Here is a 10112-nt window from a genome sequence, read left to right as displayed (position 1 = left end):
ACCCTGTACACCACACTGCAGGCCAGGCTGGAGGTGCCAGGAGGAGGTCCTCCATCAGGAGTCAGTATTCCACTCTACACCACACAGCAGGCCAGGCTGAAGGTGCCAGGAGGAGGTCATCCATCAGGAACAGTATTCCACCCTGTACACCACACAGCAGGCCAGGCTGGAGGTGCCAGGAGGAGGTCCTCCATCAGGAGTCAGTATTCTACCCTGTACACCATAGAGTGTGCCAGGAGGAGGTCCTCCATTAGGAACAGTATTCTACCCTGTACACCATAGAGCGTGCCAGGAGGAGGTCCTCCATCAGGAACAGTATTCTAGCCTGTACACCACACAGCAGGCCAGGCTGGAGGTGCCAGGAGGAGGTCCTCCATCAGGAACAGTATTCTACCCTGTACTCCACACAGCAGGCCAGGCTGGAGGTGCCAGGAGGAGGTCCTCCATCAGGAGTCAGTATTCCACCCTGTACACCACACAGCAGGCCAGGTTGGAGGTGCCAGGAAGAGGTCCTCCATCAGGAACAGTATTCCACCCTGTACACCATAGAGCAGGCCAGGCTGGAGGTGCCAGGAGGAGGTCCTCCATCAGGAGTCAGAATTCTAGCCTGTACACCACACAGCAGGCCAGGCTGGAGGTGCCAGGAGGAGGTCCTCCATCAGGAGTCAGTATTCCACCCTGTACACCATAGAGCAGGCCAGGCTGGAGGTGCCAGGAGGAGGTCCTCCATCATGAGTCAGTATTCTACCCTGTACATCACACAGCGGGCCAGGCTGGAGGTGCCAGGAGGAGCTCCCCCATCTGGAACAGTATACTGCCCTGTACACCACACAGCAGGCCAGGCTGGAGGTGTCAGGAGGAGGTCCTCCATCAGGAACAGTATACTACCCTGTACACCACACAGCAGGCCAGGCTGGAGGTGCCAGGAGGAGGTCCTCCATCAGGAGTCAGTATTCCACCCTGTACACTATAGAGCAGGCCAGGCTGGAGGTGCCAGGAGGAGGTCCTCCATCAGGAGTCAGTATTCCACCCTGTACACCACACAGCAGGCCAGGCTGGAGGTGCCAGGAGGAGCTCCCCCATCAGGAACAGTATACTACCCTGTACACCACACAGCAAGCCAGGCTGGAGGTGCCATGAGGAGGTCCTCCATCAGGAGTCAGTATTCCACCCTGTACACCACAAAGGAGGCCAGGCTGAAGGTGCCAGGAGGAGGTCCTCCATCAGGAGTCAGTATTCCACTCTGTACACCACACAGCAGGCCAGGCTGAAGGTGCCAGAAGGAGGTCATCCATCAGGAGTCAGTATTCTAGCCTGTACACCACACAGCAGGCCAGGCTGTAGGTGCCAGGAGGAGGTCCTATATCAGGAGTCCATATTCCACCCTGTACACCACACAGCAGGCCAGGCTGGAGGTGCCAGGAGGAGGTCCTCCATCAGGAGTCAGTATTCTAGCCTGTACAACACACAGCAGGCCAGGCTGGAGGTGCCAGGAGGAGGTCCTCCATCAGGAGTCAGTATTCCACCCTGTACACCACACAGCAGGCCAGGCTGGAGGTGCCAGGAGGAGGTCCTCCATCAGGAGTCAGTATTCTACCCTGTACACCATAGAGTGTGCCAGGAGGAGGTCCTCCATTAGGAACAGTATTCTACCCTGTACACCATAGAGCGTGCCAGGAGGAGGTCCTCCATCAGGAACAGTATTCTAGCCTGTACACCACACAGCAGGCCAGGCTGGAGGTGCCAGGAGGAGGTCCTCCATCAGGAACAGTATTCTACCCTGTACTCCACACAGCAGGCCAGGCTGGAGGTGCCAGGAGGAGGTCCTCCATCAGGAGTCAGTATTCCACCCTGTACACCACACAGCAGGCCAGGCTGGAGGTGCCAGGAAGAGGTCCTCCATCAGGAACAGTATTCCACCCTGTACACCATAGAGCAGGCCAGGCTGGAGGTGCCAGGAGGAGGTCCTCCATCAGGATTCAGAATTCTAGCCTGTACACCACACAGCAGGCCAGGCTGGAGGTGCCAGGAGGAGGTCCTCCATCAGGAGTCAGTATTCCACCCTGTACACCATAGAGCAGGCCAGGCTGGAGGTGCCAGGAGGAGGTCCTCCATCATGAGTCAGCATTCTACCCTGTACATCACACAGCGGGCCAGGCTGGAGGTGCCAGGAGGAGCTCCCCCATCTGGAACAGTATACTACCCTGTACACCACACAGCAGGCCAGGCTGGAGGTGTCAGGAGGAGGTCCTCCATCAGGAACAGTATACTACCCTGTACACCACACAGCAGGCCAGGCTGGAGGTGCCAGGAGGAGGTCCTCCATCAGGAGTCAGTATTCCACCCTGTACACTATAGAGCAGGCCAGGCTGGAGGTGCCAGGAGGAGGTCCTCCATCAGGAGTCAGTATTCCACCCTGTACACCACACAGCAGGCCAGGCTGGAGGTGCCAGGAGGAGCTCCCCCATCAGGAACAGTATACTACCCTGTACACCACACAGCAAGCCAGGCTGGAGGTGCCATGAGGAGGTCCTCCATCAGGAGTCAGTATTCCACCCTGTACACCACAAAGCAGGCCAGGCTGAAGGTGCCAGGAGGAGGTCCTCCATCAGGAGTCAGTATTCCACTCTGTACACCACACAGCAGGCCAGGCTGAAGGTGCCAGAAGGAGGTCATCCATCAGGAGTCAGTATTCTAGCCTGTACACCACACAGCAGGCCAGGCTGTAGGTGCCAGGAGGAGGTCCTATATCAGGAGTCCATATTCCACCCTGTACACCACACAGCAGGCCAGGCTGGAGGTGCCAGGAGGAGGTCCTCCATCAGGAGTCAGTATTCTAGCCTGTACAACACACAGCAGGCCAGGCTGGAGGTGCCAGGAGGAGGTCCTCCATCAGGAGTCAGTATTCCACCCTGTACACCACACAGCAGGCCAGGCTGGAGGTGCCAGGAGGAGGTCCTCCATCAGGAGTCAGTATTCTACCCTGTACACCATAGAGTGTGCCAGGAGGAGGTCCTCCATTAGGAACAGTATTCTACCCTGTACACCATAGAGCGTGCCAGGAGGAGGTCCTCCATCAGGAACAGTATTCTAGCCTGTACACCACACAGCAGGCCAGGCTGGAGGTGCCAGGAGGAGGTCCTCCATCAGGAACAGTATTCTACCCTGTACTCCACACAGCAGGCCAGGCTGGAGGTGCCAGGAGGAGGTCCTCCATCAGGAGTCAGTATTCCACCCTGTACACCACACAGCAGGCCAGGCTGGAGGTGCCAGGAAGAGGTCCTCCATCAGGAACAGTATTCCACCCTGTACACCATAGAGCAGGCCAGGCTGGAGGTGCCAGGAGGAGGTCCTCCATCAGGAGTCAGAATTCTAGCCTGTACACCACACAGCAGGCCAGGCTGGAGGTGCCAGGAGGAGGTCCTCCATCAGGAGTCAGTATTCCACCCTGTACACCATAGAGCAGGCCAGGCTGGAGGTGCCAGGAGGAGGTCCTCCATCATGAGTCAGCATTCTACCCTGTACATCACACAGCGGGCCAGGCTGGAGGTGCCAGGAGGAGCTCCCCCATCAGGAACAGTATACTACCCTGTACACCACACAGCAGGGCAGGCTGGAGGTGTCAGGAGGAGGTCCTCCATCAGGAACAGTATACTACCCTGTACACCACACAGCAGGCCAGGCTGGAGGTGCCAGGAGGAGGTCCTCCATCAGGAGTCAGTATTCCACCCTGTACACCATAGAGCAGGCCAGGCTGGAGGTGCCAGGAGGAGGTCCTCCATCAGGAGTCAGTATTCCACCCTGTACACCACACAGCAGGCCAGGCTGGAGGTGCCAGGAGGAGCTCCCCCATCAGGAACAGTATACTACCCTGTACACCACACAGCAAGCCAGGCTGGAGGTGCCATGAGGAGGTCCTCCATCAGGAGTCAGTATTCCACCCTGTACACCACAAAGCAGGCCAGGCTGAAGGTGCCAGGAGGAGGTCCTCCATCAGGAGTCAGTATTCCACTCTGTACACCACACAGCAGGCCAGGCTGAAGGTGCCAGGAGGAGGTCCTCCATCAGGAGTCAGTATTCTAGCCTGTACACCACACAGCAGGCCAGGCTGTAGGTGCCAGGAGGAGGTCCTCCATCAGGAGTCCATATTCCACCCTGTACACCACACAGCAGGCCAGGCTGGAGGTGCCAGGAGGAGGTCCTCCATCAGGAGTCAGTATTCTAGCCTGTACACCACACAGCAGGCCAGGCTGGAGGTGCCAGGAGGAGGTCCTCCATCAGGAGTCAGTATTCCACCCTGTACACCACACAGCAGGCCAGGCTGGAGGTGCCAGGAGGAGGTCCTCCATCAGGAGTCATTATTCCACCCTGTACACCACACAACAGGCCAGGCTGAAGGTGCCAGGAGGAGGTCCTCCATCAGGAGTCAGTATTCCACTCTGTACACCACACAGCAGGCCAGGCTGAAGGTGCCAGGAAGAGGTCATCCATCAGGAGTCAGTATTCTAGCCTGTGCACCACACAGCAGGCCAGGCTGGAGGTGCCAGAAGGAGGTCCTCCATCAGGAGTCAGTATTCCACCCTGTACACCACACAGCAGGCCAGGCTGGAGGTGCCAGGAGGAGGTCCTCCATCAGGAACAGTATTCTAGCCTGTAAACCACACAGCAGGCCAGGCTGGAGGTGCCAGGAGGAGGTCCTCCATCAGGGGTCAGTATTCCACCCTGTACACTACACTGCAGGCCAGGCTGGAGGTGCCAGGAGGAGGTCCTCCATCAGGAGTCAGTATTCCACTCTGTACACCACACAGCAGGCCAGGCTGAAGGTGCCAGGAGGAGGTCATCCATCAGGAGTCAGTATTCTAGCCTGTACACCACACAGCAGGCCAGGCTGGAGGTGCCAGGAGGAGGTCCTCCATCAGGAGCCAGTATTCCACCCTGTACACCACACAACAGGCCAGGCTGGAGGTGCCAGGAGGAGGTCCTCCATCAGGAACAGTATTCTAGCCTGTAAACCACACAGCAGGCCAGGCTGGAGGTGCCAGGAGGAGGTCCTCCATCAGGGGTCAGTATTCCACCCTGTACACCACACTGCAGGCCAGGCTGGAGGTGCCAGGAGGAGGTCCTCCATCAGGAGTCAGTATTCCACTCTGTACACCACACAGCAGGCCAGGCTGAAGGTGCCAGGAGGAAGTCATCCATCAGGAGTCAGTATTCTAGCCTGTACACCATAGAGCGTGCCAGGAGGAGGTCCTCCATCAGGAGCCAGTATTCTACCCTGTTCACCATAGAGCGTGCCAGGATGAGGTCCTCCATCAGGAGTCAGTATTCTACCCTGTACACCATAGAGCGTGCCAGGAGGAGGTCCTCCATCAGGAGCAGTATTCCACCCTGTACACCACACAGCAGGCCAGGCTGGAGGTGTCAGGAGGAGGTCCTCCATCAGGAGTCAGTATTCTACCCTGTACACCATAGAGCGTGCCAGGAGGAGGTCCTCCATCAGGAACAGTATTCTACCCTGTACACCATAGAGCGTGCCAGGAGGAGGTCCTCCATCAGGAACAGTATTCTAGCCTGTACACCACACAGCACGCCAGGCTGGAGGTGCCAGGAGGAGGTCCTCCATCAGGAACAGTATTCTACCCTGTACACCACACCTCGGTTTTATGCTTGCACCAGGTATCCAGTCTCTCTGTCCTTGTCCATATGTATGTCACTTGACAAATGGTAAGGTTTTTAATATTAGAGTTAGGACTGTCCCACAAGGGATGCCGTGACGTGGCGGGACAGCTTTTACATTATTTTGATCAAAATTATGTTAACTAAATACCCTTTATTATTTATTAGTATTTTTGCAATGTGCGATTTATACATTTACTTTTAATCATTTGGGTATTTTTCTTGTCTTTGGTTTTTCTTTGTCTAATGGCCCTGTGTGAACATGCATTTACATTTTGCATGCACATCAATTTATGTTCCAGTTCACACCTTCAGGTTTTTTCTTTGCAGTTAGTATGCTTGAGTGCATATAAAAGGGTGTGGCCGCCCTTTGTCTGGGCTGGGACGCTGATCCTGCCTCGGTTTTATGCTTGCACCAGGGATCCAGTCTCTCTGTCCTTGTCTATATGTATGTCACTTGACAAATGGTAAGGTTTTTAATATTAGAGTTAGGACTGTCCCACAAGGGATGCCTTGACGTGGCGGGACAGCTTTTACATTATTTTGATCAAAATTATGTTAACTAAATACCCTTTATTATTTATTAGTATTTTTGCACTGTGCGATTTATACATTTACTTTTAATCATTTGGGTATTTTTCTTGTCTTTGGTTTTTCTTTGTCTAATGGCCCTGTGTGAACATGCATTTACATTTTGCATGCACATCAATTTATGTTCCAGTTCACACCTTCAGATTTTTTCTTTGCAGTTAGTATGCTTGAGTGCATATAAAAGGGTGTGGCCGCCCTTTGTCTGGGCTGGGACGCTGATCCTGCCTCGGTTTTATGCTTGCACCAGGGATCCAGTCTCTCTGTCCTTGTCCATATGTATGTCACTTGACAAATGGTAAGGTTTTTAATATTAGAGTTAGGACTGTCCCACAAGGGATGCCGTGACGTGGCGGGACAGCTTTTACATTATTTTGATCAAAATTATGTTAACTAAATACCCTTTATTATTTATTAGTATTTTTGCACTGTGCGATTTATACATTTACTTTTAATCATTTGGGTATTTTTCTTGTCTTTGGTTTTTCTTTGTCTAATGGCCCTGTGTGAACATGCATTTACATTTTGCATGCACATCAATTTATGTTCCAGTTCACACCTTCAGGTTTTTTTTTTTCACAGCAGGCCAGGCTGGAGGTGCCAGGAGGAGGTCCTCCATCAGGAGTCAGTATTCCACCCTGTACACCACACAGCAGGCCAGGCTGGAGGTGCCAGGAAGAAGTCCTCGATCAGGAACAGTATTCCACCCTGTACACCACACAGCAGGCGAGGCTAGAGGTGCCAGGAGGAGTTCCTTCATCAGGAGTCAGTATTCTACCCTGTACACCATAGAGCGTGCCAGGAGGAGGTCCTCCATCAGGAACAGTATTCTAGCCTGTACACCACACAGCAGGCCAGGCTGGAGGTGCCAGGAGGAGGTCCTCCATCAGGAACAGTATTCTACCCTGTACACCACACAGCAGGCCAGGCTGGAGGTGCCAGGAGGAGGTCCCCTGTCAGGAACAGTATTCTACCCTGTACACCACACAGCAGGCCAGGCTGAAGGTGCCAGGAGGAGGTCATCCATCAGGAGTCAGTATTCTAGCCTGTACACCACACAGCAGGCCAGGCTGGAGGTGCCAGGAGGAGGTCTTCCATCAGGAGTCCGTATTCCACCCTGTACACCACCCAGCAGGCCAGGCTGGAGGTGCCAGGAGGAGGTCCTCCATCAGGAACAGTATTCTAGCCTGTACACCACACAGCAGGCCAGGCTGAAGGTGCCAGGAGGAGGTCCTCCATCAGGAGTCAGTATTCCACTCTGTACACCACACAGCAGGTCATGCTGAAGGTGCCAGGAGGAGGTCCTCCATCAGGAGTCAGTATTCTAGCCTGTACACCACACAGCAGGCCAGGCTGAAGGTGCCAGGAGGAGGTCATCCATCAGGAGTCAGTATTCTAGCCTGTACACCACACAGCAGGCCAGGCTGGAGGTGCCAGGAGGAGGTCATCCATCATGAGTCCGTATTCCACCCTGTACACCATAGAGCGTGCCAGGAGGAGGTCCTCCATCAGGAGTCAGTATTCTACCCTGTTCACCATAGAGCGTGCCAGGAGGAGGTCCTCCATCAGGAGTCAGTATTCTACCCTGTTCACCATAGAGCGTGCCAGGAGGAGGTCCTCCATCAGGAGTCAGTATTCCACCCTGTACACCATAGAGCAGGTCAGGCTGGAGGTGCCAGGAGGAGGTACTCCATCAGGAGTCAGTATTCTAGCCTGTACACCACACAGCAGGCCAGGCTGGAGGTGCCAGGAGGAGGTCCTCCATCAGGAATCAGTATTCCACCCTGTACACCATAGAGCAGGCCAGGCTGGAGGTGCCAGGAGGAGGTCCTCCATCAGGAGTCAGTATTCTACCCTGTACACCACACAGCGGGCCAGGCTGGAGGTGCCAGGAGGAGGTCCTCCATCAGGAGTCAGTATTCCACCCTGTACACCACACAGCAGGCCAGGCTGGAGGTGCCAGGAGGAGGTCCTCCATCAGGAGTCAGTATTCTAGCCTGTACACCACACAGCAGGCCAGGCTGGAGGTGCCAGGAGGAGGTCCTCCATCAGGAGTCAGTATTCCACTCTGTACACCACACAGCAGGCCAGGCTGGAGGTGCCAGGAGGAGCTCCTCCATCAGGAGTCAGTATTCCACCCTGCACACCACACAGTAGGCAAGGCTGAAGGTGCCAGGAGGAGGTCCTCTATCAGGAGTCAGTATTCCTCCCTGTACACCACATAGCAGGCCAGGCTGGAGGTGCCAGGAGGAGGTCCTCCATCAGGAGTCAGTATTCTACCCTGTACACCACACAGCAGGCCAGGCTGGAGGTGCCAGGAGGAGGTCCTCCATCAGGAGTCAGTATTCCACCCTGTACACCACACAGCAGGCCAGGCTGGAAGTGCCAGGAGGAGGTCCTCAATCAGGAGTCAGTATTCCACCCTGTACACCACACAGCAGGCCAGGCTGAAGGTGCCAGGAGGAGGTCCTCCATCAGGAACAGTATTCCACCCTGTACACCACACAGCAGGCCAGGCTGAAGGTGCCAGGAGGAGGTCCTCCATCAGGAACAGTATTCCACCCTGTACACCACACATCAGGCCAGGCTGAAGGTGCCAGGAGGAGGTCCTCCATCTGGAACAGTATTCTACTCTGTACACCACACAGCAGGCCAGGCTGGGGGTGCCAGGAGGAGGTCCTCCATCAGGAACAGTATTCTACCCTGTACACCACACAGCAGGCCAGGCTGGAGGTGCCCGGAGGAGGTCCTCCATCAGGAACAGTATTCTACCCTGTACACCACACAGCAGGCCAGGCTGGAGGTGCCAGGAGGAGGTCTTCCATCAGGAATAGTATTCTAGCCTGTACACCACACAGCAGGCCAGGCTGGAGGTGCCAGGAGGAGGTCCTCCATCAGGAACAGTATTCCACCCTGTACACCACACAGCAGGCCAGGCTGGAGGTGCCAGGAGGAGGTCCTCCATCAGGAGTCAGTATTCTAGCCTGTACACCACACAGCAGGCCAGGCTGGAGGTGCCAGGAGGAGGTCCTCCATGAGGAACAGTATTCCACCCTGTACACCATAGAGCAGGCCAGGCTGGAGGTGCCAGGAGGAGGTCCTCCATGAGGAACAGTATTCCACCCTGTACACCACACAGCAGGCTAGGCTGGAGGTGCCAGGAGGAGGTCCTCCATCAGGAACAGTATTCCACCCTGTACACCACACAGCAGGCCAGGCTGGAGGTGCTAGGAGGAGGTCCTCCATCAGGAGTCAGTATTCTAGCCTGTACACCACACAGCAGGCCAGGCTGGAGGTGCCAGGAGGAGGTCCTCCATCAGGAACAGTATTCCACCCTGTACACCATAGAGCTGGCCAGGCTGGAGGTGCCAGGAGGAGGTCCTCCATCAGAAACAGTATTCCACCCTGTACACCACACAGCTGGCCAGGCTGGAGGTGCCAGGAGGAGGTCCTCCATCAGGAACAGTATTCCACCCTGTACACCACACAGCAGGCCAGGCTGGAGGTGCCAGGATGAGGTCCTCCATCAGGAGTCAGTATTCTAGCCTGTACACCACACAGCAGGCCAGGCTGGAGGTGCCAGGAGGAGGTCCTCCATCAGGAACAGTATTCCACCCTGTACACCATAGAGCAGGCCAGGCTGGAGGTGCCAGGAGGAGGTCCTCCATCAGGAACAGTATTCCACCCTGCACACCACACAGCAGGCCAGGCTGGAGGTTCCAGGAGGAGGTCCTCCATCAGGAACAGTATTCCACCCTGTACACCACACAGCAGGCCAGGCTGAAGGTGCCAGGAGGAGGTCCTCCATCAGGAACAGTATTCTACTCTGTACACCACACAGCAGGCCA

This window comes from Phyllobates terribilis, unplaced genomic scaffold, assembly GCF_046119375.1.
Source record: "Phyllobates terribilis strain yellow unplaced genomic scaffold, ASM4611937v1 Scaffold_1__5_contigs__length_1240528914, whole genome shotgun sequence".
In the NCBI taxonomy this organism is placed as follows: Eukaryota; Metazoa; Chordata; class Amphibia; order Anura; family Dendrobatidae; genus Phyllobates; species Phyllobates terribilis.
This window is presented reverse-complemented; position numbering follows the sequence as displayed.